The following is a 12629-nucleotide window of genomic DNA, read 5'->3' on the forward strand; positions in this document are numbered from 1 at the left end:
GGAAGGCTAGGAGGAACCAGGAGTTTAGTTCTGTACTGGTGCATGGGAATTTTAGATTCCACTTGACTTTATTGCAATCAGCATCTCTTAGTAAAAATGCCTTTTCATTTCAACCAAATAGAGTTGAGAATTTTACTTTCCTAAGAGATCAGACTGGGGCAGGTCTTATATTAAGCAGAATCTGAAATTGTGGTCAACCCAGAAAGGGCATTGCCTGTACCATGGGAACCATGCATGCAATGTCAGCTCAAGGGAGTGACCAGGAAGAAATTGAATGATGGGGAGAGCCTTCATCCAGGCCTGCACAGGCTGGATCTCTCCAAATGGACTAGAGACAGAGAGAGCTGCAGTGACCCACCAAGACCCAGGTGTTCCCTAAGTGTTAGAGAGAAGGAGGACTGGGAAGAGAAGCCAGTGGAGGTGACTTACTTGTGGAAACTGCGGAAGCTTCTGATGGGAACAGAGAATGGAGCTGAAAGAACTGGAGAAGGAGGAGGAGGAGGTGGAGAGCATGGCCAGGGAGGGAGCAAGCCATCAAGTTTATGTGGGGGGTGGATGGGTTGAAAAACCTGAAGGTGCACAAAGCCCTCAACCTCATCTTGCAGCCAGACGATCAGCCACATCCAGCCTCAGTGAACAATGGGGCAAACACATCCACTGCAGCTGGCAAACTGGAAGCTGGATCCGCAGCTCCAGCAGCCTCCACAGCCCCAGCACCTGGAGGGGCAGCCCAGTGTGGGGGCCCTGCAGGACTAGCTCCAGCAAAGAGAAGGAGCTGCAAGACCCCACTACTGAGCGTGAAATTTGATAGTGGTCCTCAGCAACTGGGGAATTTCCTATCCCAGATTTGGACCTTTAAGCAAGAATATGGTCCCAAAATAGCTACAGAGGGCGGCAAGGCAAGATTTGTCATCATGGAAGGGGCTGCAGCAAGGTCACCCTCCATAATGATGACACCATGGAGCTGAGGAACTTCAACTGTTTCATGGCAGCACTTTGAAAACATTTCAAAGACCCCCTTGCTGACCACAAAGCCAGGAACTGGAGGAGAATGGCTGAGTACACCCAGAAGTTCGGCAACATAGTCTGCCAGTTTCATGATTGGCCACAAGATATCTTGATTAGCTGTTTCAAAGACAAGCTAACTGATGAAGTCTACAACCCCTGCATCTCCAGGGACAACCCCCCCCCCTGCTCCGTGGCTGGTATATCCTGGTTGAGGAAGCAGAGATTGATCTTGCCCAAAACAAGCATCTCCCAGGGAGGGGATGGCAAAAATCCTTCCCGGAGAAGAAGGAAACTCCAAAAGCACAAATGGGTGTCCAGAGGCCTCAGCGATGCTCTGCAGCTTGCTTCAAGTCCAGAAAGGAGGGGCACCAGGCCACTAAGTGCAGGTCCAATCTACAGGCCCAGAAAACAACCCTGCAGCTCACCAAAAAGTCTATCAAGCTACTGCCGTGGGTCTGTGGGACAGCCCTGGAAGGAATGGAGGTCATAGAATTCACACCTCCCCCAGGGATGGCAAGAAAACTCTGATTAGAGGTCCAGGGGAGAGCAGTACTGACAATGACCCCCTGGTAAGTGGCCCAATCAGCTCAGTGACAGTCCCCATTAAACTGATAGTCCAATCTTTGGAACATAAAATCAGCCTGATGGCCCTTCTGGACTCAGAATGCAACAGATGTTTGGTCAACCTTGTCCTAATGGAGAAACTGGAGATGAGACTTAGACCACTCAAAGTTCTGGTGGTATTCTTCCAGTTAGATGGCTCCATAGCAGGGGGGATCTCAGCAATGTTTGTCATCAAGCCAGTAGAAATGTGGATGGGGGCACAAATATAGACTCTGAGTTTTATTGTGGCCCCAGGCATGGAGAGACATTTGGTGTGGCTACGGAAATGGAACCCCTATATGAACTGGAGGAGGGAACTGTTAAAAATCTGGCAGGCTGAGGCTAAAATGAAACCAGGAAAGAACTTAGAGATCCCAACCCTAAGGCAAGAGGTGGGAGCTGGTCTACCTGGTTGACATACTGATTTATACTGAGATGATGATGGAGATATGAAGCTGTTTAGAATGGTGCTTAAAAAACTTAGGGCTGTTCAACTATATGCTAAACTTTCAAAATGTGAGCTCCACCAGAGTAAAAAGAAAGAAATTATAGCAGAACATACAAAAAAATACTGCAAAAGACTAGAAACAAAAATTAAAATAAGCAAGAAAATGGTAAGGGAGCACCTATCCGACCTTGTCACTGGGACTGACAGATTACATCCCACAGTTCTGAAGGAGCTGGCAAATGTTATCTCAGAATCATTGCACTACATCTTTCATAAATCCTGGATTGGAAAAGGGCTGATGTGATTCCCATCTTCAAGAAAGGGGGAAAAACAGATCCAGGAAACTACAGACCAATCAGTCTAACATCAATACCGGGGAAGATCCTGGAAAAGACAATAAAAAAACATATCTGCGAACAACTATCTTCATCAATGACTTAGATGATGGAATAAAAGGGGAACTCATCAAATTTGCAGATGACACCAAACTGTCAGGAGTAGCCAACACCCGAGAAGACAAACTCAGGATCCAAAAAGATCTTGTCAAACTGAAACAATGGGTCGTATCCAACAAAATGAATTTTAATGTAGAGAAAAGCTAAGTTTTACATTTAGGCAAGAAAGATCAAAGATATAAGTACAGATTAGGTGAGACCTGGCTCAAAAACAGTAACTGTGAGAGGGACCATGGAGTCCTAGTGGACGATCACTTGACTATGAGGCAGCAATGTGCAGCAGCAGCCAAAAAAGCTAATACAATCCTGGGTTGTATAAACAGAGGCATAGAATCAAGATCATGCGAAGTATTAGTACTGCTTTATAAAATCCTAGTGAGACCACACCTGGAATACTGCAACAAATTTTGGTCACCATATTACAAAAAAGATGTTGAGACCTTGGAAAAAGTTCAGAAAAGAGCAACTAAGATGATCAAAGGCCTGAGGACTAAAATATATGAACAGCTGCAGGACTTGGGTTTGGCTAGTCTAAAGAAAAGAAGAAACAGGAGTGACATGATAGCAGTATTCCAGTATTTGAGAGGCTGCCACAAAGAAGAGGGGGTCAAATTATTCTCCAAAGCACCAGAGATCAGGACAAGAAACAATGGTTGGAAACTGATCAAAAAATAGAAGCAACCTGGAATTAACAGTGGGGACAATTAACCAGGGAAACAGCTTGCCTTTGGAAATCGTGGGCACTCCATCACTGGACGATTTTAAGAAGAGACTGGACAGTCACTTGTCTGAGATGGTATAGGTTGTCCTGCTTGATCAGGAGGCTGGACTAGAAGACCTTCAAGGTCCCTTCCAGCTTCTATTCTATTCTATTCTATTCTATTCTATTCTATTCTATTCTATTCTATTCTATTCTATTCTATTCTATTCTATTCTATTCTATTCAAATTGACTACTTGGTCTACTGCAGTTCACATGAGGGAATAGAAATGGACAGTGAGAAAGTTAGGGCAGTGCTGGAGTGGGCTCCAACCCCACACCAGAAAGCAACTGCAAAGCTTTTATGGGATTCTCAAATTTTTACCGCCAACTTATCCTATTGTTCTCCCAGATCTCCCTCCCCATTATCAACTTAAGATGAAAGGGAAGGGGAAACCCAAACTAAGCCAGCAACTGAAGTGGACAATGGAATGCCAGGTAGCTTTTGAAAAACTCAAATTATTGTTTGCTGCCGAACCAGTGCTAAAACACCCAGACCCTAATGCCTTGTTTATTATTTAGGTGGATGCTAGTGATGTGGCAGTGGGGGCAGTTATTTTACAAAGGAACATCCAGAGTGCCTTACAGCCATGTGCATACACCTCCAAGAAATGAACTGACACTGAATGGCAGTGAGTGGTTTGGGAGAAGGAGGTTTATGTGGTGTGCTGGGCAGTCTTAATGTGGAGGTGTTTCCTGGAAAGGTGCAAGACCCCCCAAAACCTAGAAGCCCTAAAAATGCCCTGGAGACTATTGCCCAAACAAGTTCAGTGGGCTCAGTATTTTAATCGATTTAACTTCACTCTCCGCTACCTCCCAGAATTTTTTAGCTGATGCACTATCCAGAATGCCCCAATACAACAGTTCCAAACAGGAAATAGTCAGACTGGTTATTCCGTCTCACCAGCTTGCGGCACCAGTAATCATCTGAGCACAGGCAAAAGAAAAACCCCAAATTGGGGAAGGCATAGAGGATACTCTAAAAGCAGCATTAGAAGGAGACAAGTGGTTCCAAGCTCACAAAAATGAATGCACAATGCAAGGAGGCCTAGCCTGGATGCAGACCAAGCTATATGTTCCAGAAAGCCAAAGATTACAAGTCCTGGAGAAAAGCCTAATTCAGACTGCAGGACATTTTGGTTTTATAAAACCGTTACACTAGTGCTAGTTCTGGTAGCCTTCAGTTAAGAAAGACATTTAAAGTTATATGACCAGCTGCCCAATTTGTGCTTTAGCCAAGTGGCAAGGGAAAACAACAGGACTCCTCTAACCAGTGGCAGAGCCTTACACTCCCTGGAAGGAAATTTCTATGGACTTCATAGTACAACTACTGGAAAGCTCAGGAAACACAGTAATTTGGATGATCACTAATTTATTCTCTAAACAAGTGCATTTCATGCCCTGCCATACGATCTCTTCCACCCATACCTTGGCTATGTTGTTCATCCACCACATCTATAGGTTGCATGCCACTCCGCAATGGATAATTTCCATCTGTGGAGCACAATTCACTTCCAAATTCTGGCAGGAGATTTTAAAACTTCTTGGGACATCCCAAGGGCTTAGTTCCAGTCATCATCCAAAATGAATGAGGTGTGTGAACATATGAATGGGTTTCTAGAACAATACCTGAGGTGTTACTTAAATTACCAACAGGACATTTGGACAGACTTTCTTCCATTTGCTGAAGTAGCCTACAATACCTGGGTTTACCCCTTTCAAGTTGGCTATGGGACAGGACTTTGTACTCATGCCTGAGCTGCCCCTGGCCACCACCACCCCATTCCATGACTGGGTTGCCCAGTGGAGCTTGAGCTGCTGAAATCCCTTAGACACATTCACCCAATTTTTCATTGCAGTTTTCTAAAATCACAAACTCAGTCACTTTTACATCCAACACTGCCTCTGCCACCCAAACCACTCATGACTGAAAGGGAACAACATTTTGGAATGAAGGACATTTTAGACTCTCATAAACACTGAGGAAAACTTCAGTATCTAGTGGCAGTATCTAGTGGCCTCCTTTTGAGACTGAATGGAAACATAAGCACATTAAAGCAGCCAAACTTGTCAAGCTCCTCCTTTCCATAACTAATATCCTGATAAACCAAAATAGTTCCCTATTCTAACCATATATCTACCTTGTTTTTCTCTCTCTCATTGTTGGGTGTTTCCTTTTGTTTTGCAGGACTGACGTCCTTGTCAAGGGGGGCAGCATGTCAGATCCACCTTCATTGGTTGGTCCTTGCTGGTGTTCTGCCATTAGCCAGGGAAGCAAGAGGGGAACAATTGGGACATAAAGCTGAATTAGTTTATGATAGGAAATTGTGAGGTGGGATAGACAGTTGAGGGAGAACAAATTGCTTTGGAATCCAGTGCTGTCAGAATCCATTTATGTTTCATTTCTAACTCTCTATCTGTGCAAACCTAAAACTCACCCCCCCTTATTGGATTCTGCCATTCCAAGGAGGAAAGAGAAGACAAGGGTGCTAATTGTCCCTCTCTATCCCTTAGATGTAATGTTTGTTTATTTAGCCTGCCTGGTGGCCATCACAAAAGACCGAACAACAAAGAAAGGAGGTTGGGAGGGAATTCTGGTTTGCATCTCCAAATGGAATGTGAAAGGGAGGAAGTAATAATGTTGCAAATGTACTGGTGATTCTCCTTTTTTCCCCACGAGTGGTTTGACACCTGAGACCTGGCTGATCCAGGGCTGACCAAATGGACTGAGGGGTGGGGTTATTACTCAGGGACACTTTAAAAGTATCAATCTGTGAAACAGCTTCAGATCTTGTCTCCAAGAGTTCTTCTTTCCTAAGATGTGGATTAGGGTGGGTTCTGACATTAGACAGAATATGCATTAAGAGTCAGCCTGGAAGGAGAACCTTACCAGGGGACTTTGCAAAAAATACAATGTCTAACAATGAGGCAAGGGAGGAGGAAAGCCCCATGGAAAGGGAACTTTCCCCTTGAACAAAACCCCACCATCGATCAGAAGCTGAAGCATCATATTCTCGATGACTGGTATGTCCTGGCAGAGGAGGTAGAGATAGACCTACTAAAAAGGCACCACCGGGGAAAACCATGGGGCCGCCCACTGCCTGAGCAAACACGTGAGCCAGCGAAAGCACTGTCCACGGCTAAGAAATCAACAGGCTGTTTCAAATGCAGGAGAGAGGGCCACTGTACCGCAGAATGCTGCTCAAAAGCAAATCAGAGACATCACCCTCCAGGAGAAAAGGAAAATCCCAAGGCAACCCAAAAGAACCTGCCATGAGGGGGACGGAGGCTGTACAGTCCCCAAACCCTGCCAAGCAGTGGACACCTCAGAAGACAGCTCATAGTGAGAAACATTGGTAAGTGGATCCATTGGTAAGTGGATCCATCCATCCATCCTTAAGACAGTGACTATATTAGCTTCCCCCCTTCATGGATTACTGCCTTGTCGTGGCGAAGGGGCTTGCGTAATTCAATGAAGCTATGAGCTATGCCGTGCAGGGCCACCCAAGACGGACAGGTCATAGCAGAGAGTTCTGACAAAACGTTTGGCCTTGGAGTGCAAAATGAAGCAGGGCACAGGCTGATAGAATTCTGTCAAGAGAATACAATGGTCATAGCAAACACTCTTTTCCAACAACCCAAGAGACGGCTCTACACATGGACATCACCAGATGGTCAACACAGAAATCAGATTGACTATATGCTCTGCAGCCAAAGATGGAGAAGCTCTATACAGTCAGTAAAAACAAGACCAGGAGCTGACTGTGGCTCAGACCATGAGCTTCTCCTTGCAAAGTTTAGGCTTAAACTGAAGAAAGTAGGGAAAAGCACTAGGCCACTCAGGTATGAATTAAATCATATCCCTGTTGAATATACAGTAGAGGTGACAAATAGATTTAAGGAATTAGATCTGATAGACAGAGTGCCTGAAGAACTATGGACAGAGGTTCGCGACATTGTACAACAGGTAGCAACCAAAACCATCCCAAAGAAAAAGAAATGCAAGAAAGCAAAATGGCTGTCTGAGGAAGCTTTGCAAATAGCTGAGGAAAGGAGGGAAGCGAAAGGCAAGGGAGAAAAAGAAAGATACACCCAATTGAATGCAGAATTCCAGAGAATAGCTAGAAGAGATAAGAATGCCTTCTTCAATGAACAGTGCAAAGAAATAGAAGAAAATAATAGAATAGGGAGGACCAGAGATCTTTTCAAGAAAATTGGAGAAATGAAGGGAACGTTTAATGCAAAAATGGGCATGATAAAGGACCAAAATGGCAGGGACCTAACAGAGGCAGAAGAGATTAAGAAGAGGTGGCAAAATTACACAGAAGAACTATACAAGAATGAGCTTAACGTCCCTGATAATCACAATGAGGTGGTCACTGACCTCGAGCCAGACATCCTAAAATGTGAAGTGAAGTGGGCCTTAGAAAAGCTGAGCAACAACAAAGCTAGTGGAAGTGACAGTATTCCAGCTGAGCTATTCAAAATCTTAAAAGACAATGCAGTAAAAGTGCTACACTCAATTTGCCAGCAAATTTGGAAAACTCAACAATGGCCACAGGATTGGAAAAGATCAGTTTACATTCCAATTCCAAAGAAAGGCAGTGCCAAAGAATGTTCAAACTATCGCACCATTGCACTCATTTCTCATGCTAGTAAAGTCATGCTTAAAATCCTACAAGCTAGACTTCAGCAGTATGTGGATCGAGAACTACCAGAAGTGCAGGCAGGATTTCGAAGAGGCAGAGGAACTAGAGATCAAATTGCCAACATACGCTGGATCATGGAGAAAGCTAGGGAGTTCCAGAAAAACATCTACTTCTGCTTCATTGACTATGCTAAAGCCTTTGATTGTGTGGATCATAACAAACTGTGGCAAGTTCTTAAAGAGATGGGAGTACCAGACCATCTTATTTGTCTCTTGAGAAACCTATATGCGGGTCAAGAAGCAACAGTGAGAACTGGACACGGAACCACTGATTGGTTCAAAATTGGGAAAGGAGTCCGGCAAGGCTGTATACTGTCGCCCTGCCTATTTAACTTATATGCAGAGCACATCATGAGAAAGGCAGGGCTAGATGAATCAAAAGTTGGAATTAAGATTGCTGGAAGAAATATCAACAACCTAAGATACGCAGATGATACCACTCTAATGGCAGAAAGTGAAGAAGAACTAAAGAGCCTCTTGTTGCAGGTGAAGAAGGAGAGTGCAAAACTTGGGTTGAAACTTAACATTAAGAAAACCAAGATCATGGCATCTGGCCCTCTCAATTCCTGGCAAATAGATGGGGAAGAAATGGAGGTAGTGACAGATTTTATTTTCCTGGGCTCCAAGATCACTGCAGATGGGGACTGTAGCCAAGAAATTAAAAGACGCTTGCTCCTGGGGAGGAAAGCCATGGCAAATCTAGACAGCACACTAAAAAGCAGAGACATCACCCTGTCAACAAAAGTGCGTATAGTCAAGGCTATGGTCTTCCCAGTTGCAACGTATGGCAGTGAAAGTTGGACCATAAGAAAGGCTGAGCGCCAAAGAATTGAGGCCTTTGAACTGTGGTGCTGGAGAAGACTCCTGCGAGTCCCTTGGACCGCAAGGCGATCAAACCGGTCAGTCCTAGAGGAGATCAATCCTGACTGCTCTTTAGAAGGCCATATCCTGAAGCTAAAACTCAAGTACTTTGGCCACCTAATGAGAAGGAAGGACTCACTGGAGAAGAGCCTAATGCTGGGAAAGATCGAGGGCAAGAGAAGAAGGGGACGACAGAGAATGAGGTGGCTGGATGGAGTCACTGAAGCAGTAGGCGTGAGCTTAAATGGACTCCAGAAGATGGTAGAGGACAGGAAGGCCTGGAGGAATGTTGTCCATAGGGTCGCGATGGGTCGGACACGACTTCGCAGCTAACAACAACAACATATTAGCTTCCTCCATGCCCGAAACTGCCAAAGTAAAAGCCCTAATAGACTCTGGCTGCACCCGCTTCCTTATCAGCCCAACGTTGGTGGGGAATTTGGGCATTCCAGTGAGGAGACTAAAACAACCAATCTCCTTTGGCCAGTTAGATGGGTCCATAGCAGGGGGGGGGTCTCAGCTACCCTAGCCACCTTATCAGTTCACCTGTCCCTGGGGACTCATGAGGAAGACATAATGTTTGTGGTGACCCCAGGCATGGAATGCCCCATGATTTTAGGACTGGAATGGCTGAAGAAATGGAAACCCTGGGTAAACTGGAGGACAGCAGAACTCAACTTCCTGGAGGGAAAGCATAGGAATGTAAAACCCCAAAGCACCCCCCCAACTGGAGGAGACAGCATCAGTGGGGGAAGAGAAGGGGTTACCAGAAATACTGGAGGAATACAGGGACCTTGCTGAAGTTTTCAGTGAGGAACAGGCAGATGAGCTTCCCCCTTACCAGCCCACAGACTGTGCTATAGAATTCAAAACTGGGGCAAAACTCCTGAAGCCCAGGATGTACGCCATGAGCCCAAAAGAAATAGTGGAGATGGAAAGATTCATTTTAAAAAAAACCTAGAAAGGGGATTTATTTATTTATTTATTTATTTATTTATTTTTGTTTTTATTACATTTATATCCCGCCCTTCTCCGAAGACTCAGGGCGGCTTACAAGCTTAGCAGTAGCCTTCATTCTATGTATATGCCTGCTTGTTAGGGCTTTCACACACACCCCAAGCGGCATTATTACAAAGTCAGCTTAATTGCCCCCAACAATCTGGGTCCTCATTTTACCTACCTCGGAAGGATGGAAGGCTGAGTCAACCTTGAGCCTGGTGGGATGCGAACCTGCACTAATTGCAGGCAGCTGGTGTTACTTAAGGAGGCATTAGCCCACTGCTCCACCAAGGCTCTTATTGAGCCTGCCAAACTCAAAGTGCCCACCGTGGTCCTGTTCAGGGAGAAGAAGGATGGCACTCTTCATTTGTGCGTGGATTATAGATCCCTTAATGCAATTAGTGAAATAATCTGTATCCCCTACCCCTAATGAAGGATATGCTATCCCACCTAGCAAAAGGAAGGATTTTTACCAAACTAGACCTGAGAGAAGCATACTACCACATTAGGATTAAGGAAGGAGATGAATGGAAGCCTGTGTTCAATTGCCCAATGGGTTGCTACCAGTTCAAAGTCCTGTCATTTGGACTGCAAGGGCCCCCCGCAGTTTTTATGCAATTAATTAATGAAGTGCTAAGATAGTGCCTATATAAGGGGGTCCTGGTTTACCTAGATGACATTCTTATCTTCACTGAGACCAAAGAGAAGCATGTTAACCTAGTCAGAGCAGTTTTAAAATAATTGTGGGCCACCCACCTATATGCGAAATTATCGAAATGTGAATTCCACCAGGAAAGAATAGAATAATAGAAGAATAAGCAATACCTGGGGTATTGCTTATCCCCACAGGGCAGTATTAGAATGGGCACCCTCCTGTACAAGGAAGCAATTGCAAAGTTTCATGGGGTTTGCAAACTTCTACTGCCAATTCTTCCCTTCATTTGCACAAATAGCTCTGCCCCTCACAAACTTGTTGAAAATGAAGGGGTGGGGGTCCCTCAGTGAAACCCAGCCAGCCCCTGAAGTGGACAATGGAATGTCAAGCAGCATTTGAGAGGCTAAAGAGACTGTTTTCTGCTGAACCTGTCCTGAGACACCCAGATCCTGATAAACCTTTTGTAAAACAGGCAGATGCTAGCGATGTAGCGGTGGGAGCCGTATTATTACAGGAAAATGATGAGGGGGCATTGCAACCATGTGCATATACATTCAGGAAACTTGTGGAGACAGAACAACATTGGCCCATGTGGGAAAAGGAGGCTTATTCTGTGAGATGGTCATTACTTACATGGCACCAGTTCCTGGAAGGAAATAAAATCCCCTTCCAGGTCTGGACAGACCACAAAAATTTGGAAGCACTAAAAACACCAAGGAAACTCACTCCTAAGTAAGCCCGCTGGTCCCAACATTTTCATCAATTCCGTTTAACTCTCAAAGAAATTCTTGACGGATGCATTATCTCTCATGTCCCAATATAACACCACACAGGTCACTGACTCTAAACCACTTATGCCTGAACAACAACTGGCAGCACCAGTCACCACCAGGACCCAAGCTAAAATGAAGCTGCGGGTGGAGAGCCAAACTGGAATAGAATTCCGAAAGTCTTTGGAAACTGATGAATGGTTCCAGAAAAATAGACATATGTGAACAATCAAAGATGGACTATCCTGGGTGGGTGAGAAGTTATACATACCTGCCACCCAGAGGATCAATTTCATGCAGTACAAAATCAGCAGGACATTTCAGGTTTGTAAAAACCCTACACTTAACTAAAAGGCAGTTTTGGTGGCTATCCATGAAAAAGGACATGGAAAGCTGCCAAACTTGCGCAACGGCTAAGAGGCTGCAAGGGAAATTGCCAGGAATGTTACAACCAGCCCCATGGAAAGAGATAGCCATGGATTTTATAGTGGAATTACGGAAACACTGTAGTCTGGACAGTCACTGACTTGTTTTCCAAACAGGTGCACTTCATCCCTTGCCAAAAAATCCCCACTGCAAAAGCCTTAGCAAAACCTTTCATGCAGCATATTTACAGATTGCATGGGGCACCACAACACATCATAACTGATAGGGGGTGCAATTTACGTCGGCATTTTGGAAAGAATTTTTATCCCTTTTAGGAACCACCCAAGGACTGTCATCTAGTCATCATCCTCAAATGGGAGATTCGGCTGAATATTCGAACTCAGTACTTGAGCAGTATTAATTTCCAGCAAACAAATTGGACGGACCTACTGCCTTTTGCAGAAGTGGCATATAATAATGCAGTCCACTCCAGCACAGGTTACACTCCTTTTCAAGTAGCTACTGGTCAAAGTTTCAACCCCATGCCAGAACTAACCCCAAATGAATCCCAGCATTGAAGAAATGGATTGCACAATTATAAAACATTTGGCCAATCATTACGAAAGTTTTAGATGAAGCTACACAAGCATACAAAGCACAAGCAGACAAAAAAAGAGTCAATCCCAAACTATTCAGGGTGGGAGAGATGGTATATTTATCCACAAAATACCTTAAATCCCTACAACCCTGTAAAAAACTAGGACCAAAATATATTGGACCTTTTCCAATTAAAAGAATCATAAACCCAGTAACAGTAGAATTAGAATTACCCAAAAATCTTAGGCAGATACACCCAATTTTTCACTGCAGTTTACTAAAAAGAGAACAACAGTCACCCCTATGAACAACCCCCCCCACACACACACACACCTCCTATCATGGTGGAAGGAGAACAACACTTCGAAGTAAAAGAAATCCTGGATTCTAGGAAACACCA

General features: G+C 44.5%; 1 protein-coding gene across 1 annotated transcript in view; it reads left to right on the forward strand.

The window, feature by feature from the left end:
- The window catches only part of CNTN1 (contactin 1), a gene marked incomplete at both ends in the record, with an annotated part of 250063 nt that overhangs the window by 42804 nt on the left and 194630 nt on the right, over window positions 1-12629 (forward strand). The gene's annotated exons all lie outside the window — the stretch shown is intronic.

This window comes from Vipera ursinii (assembly GCF_947247035.1).
Source record: "Vipera ursinii genome assembly, chromosome: 6".
NCBI classification, from domain to species: domain Eukaryota; kingdom Metazoa; phylum Chordata; class Lepidosauria; order Squamata; family Viperidae; genus Vipera; species Vipera ursinii.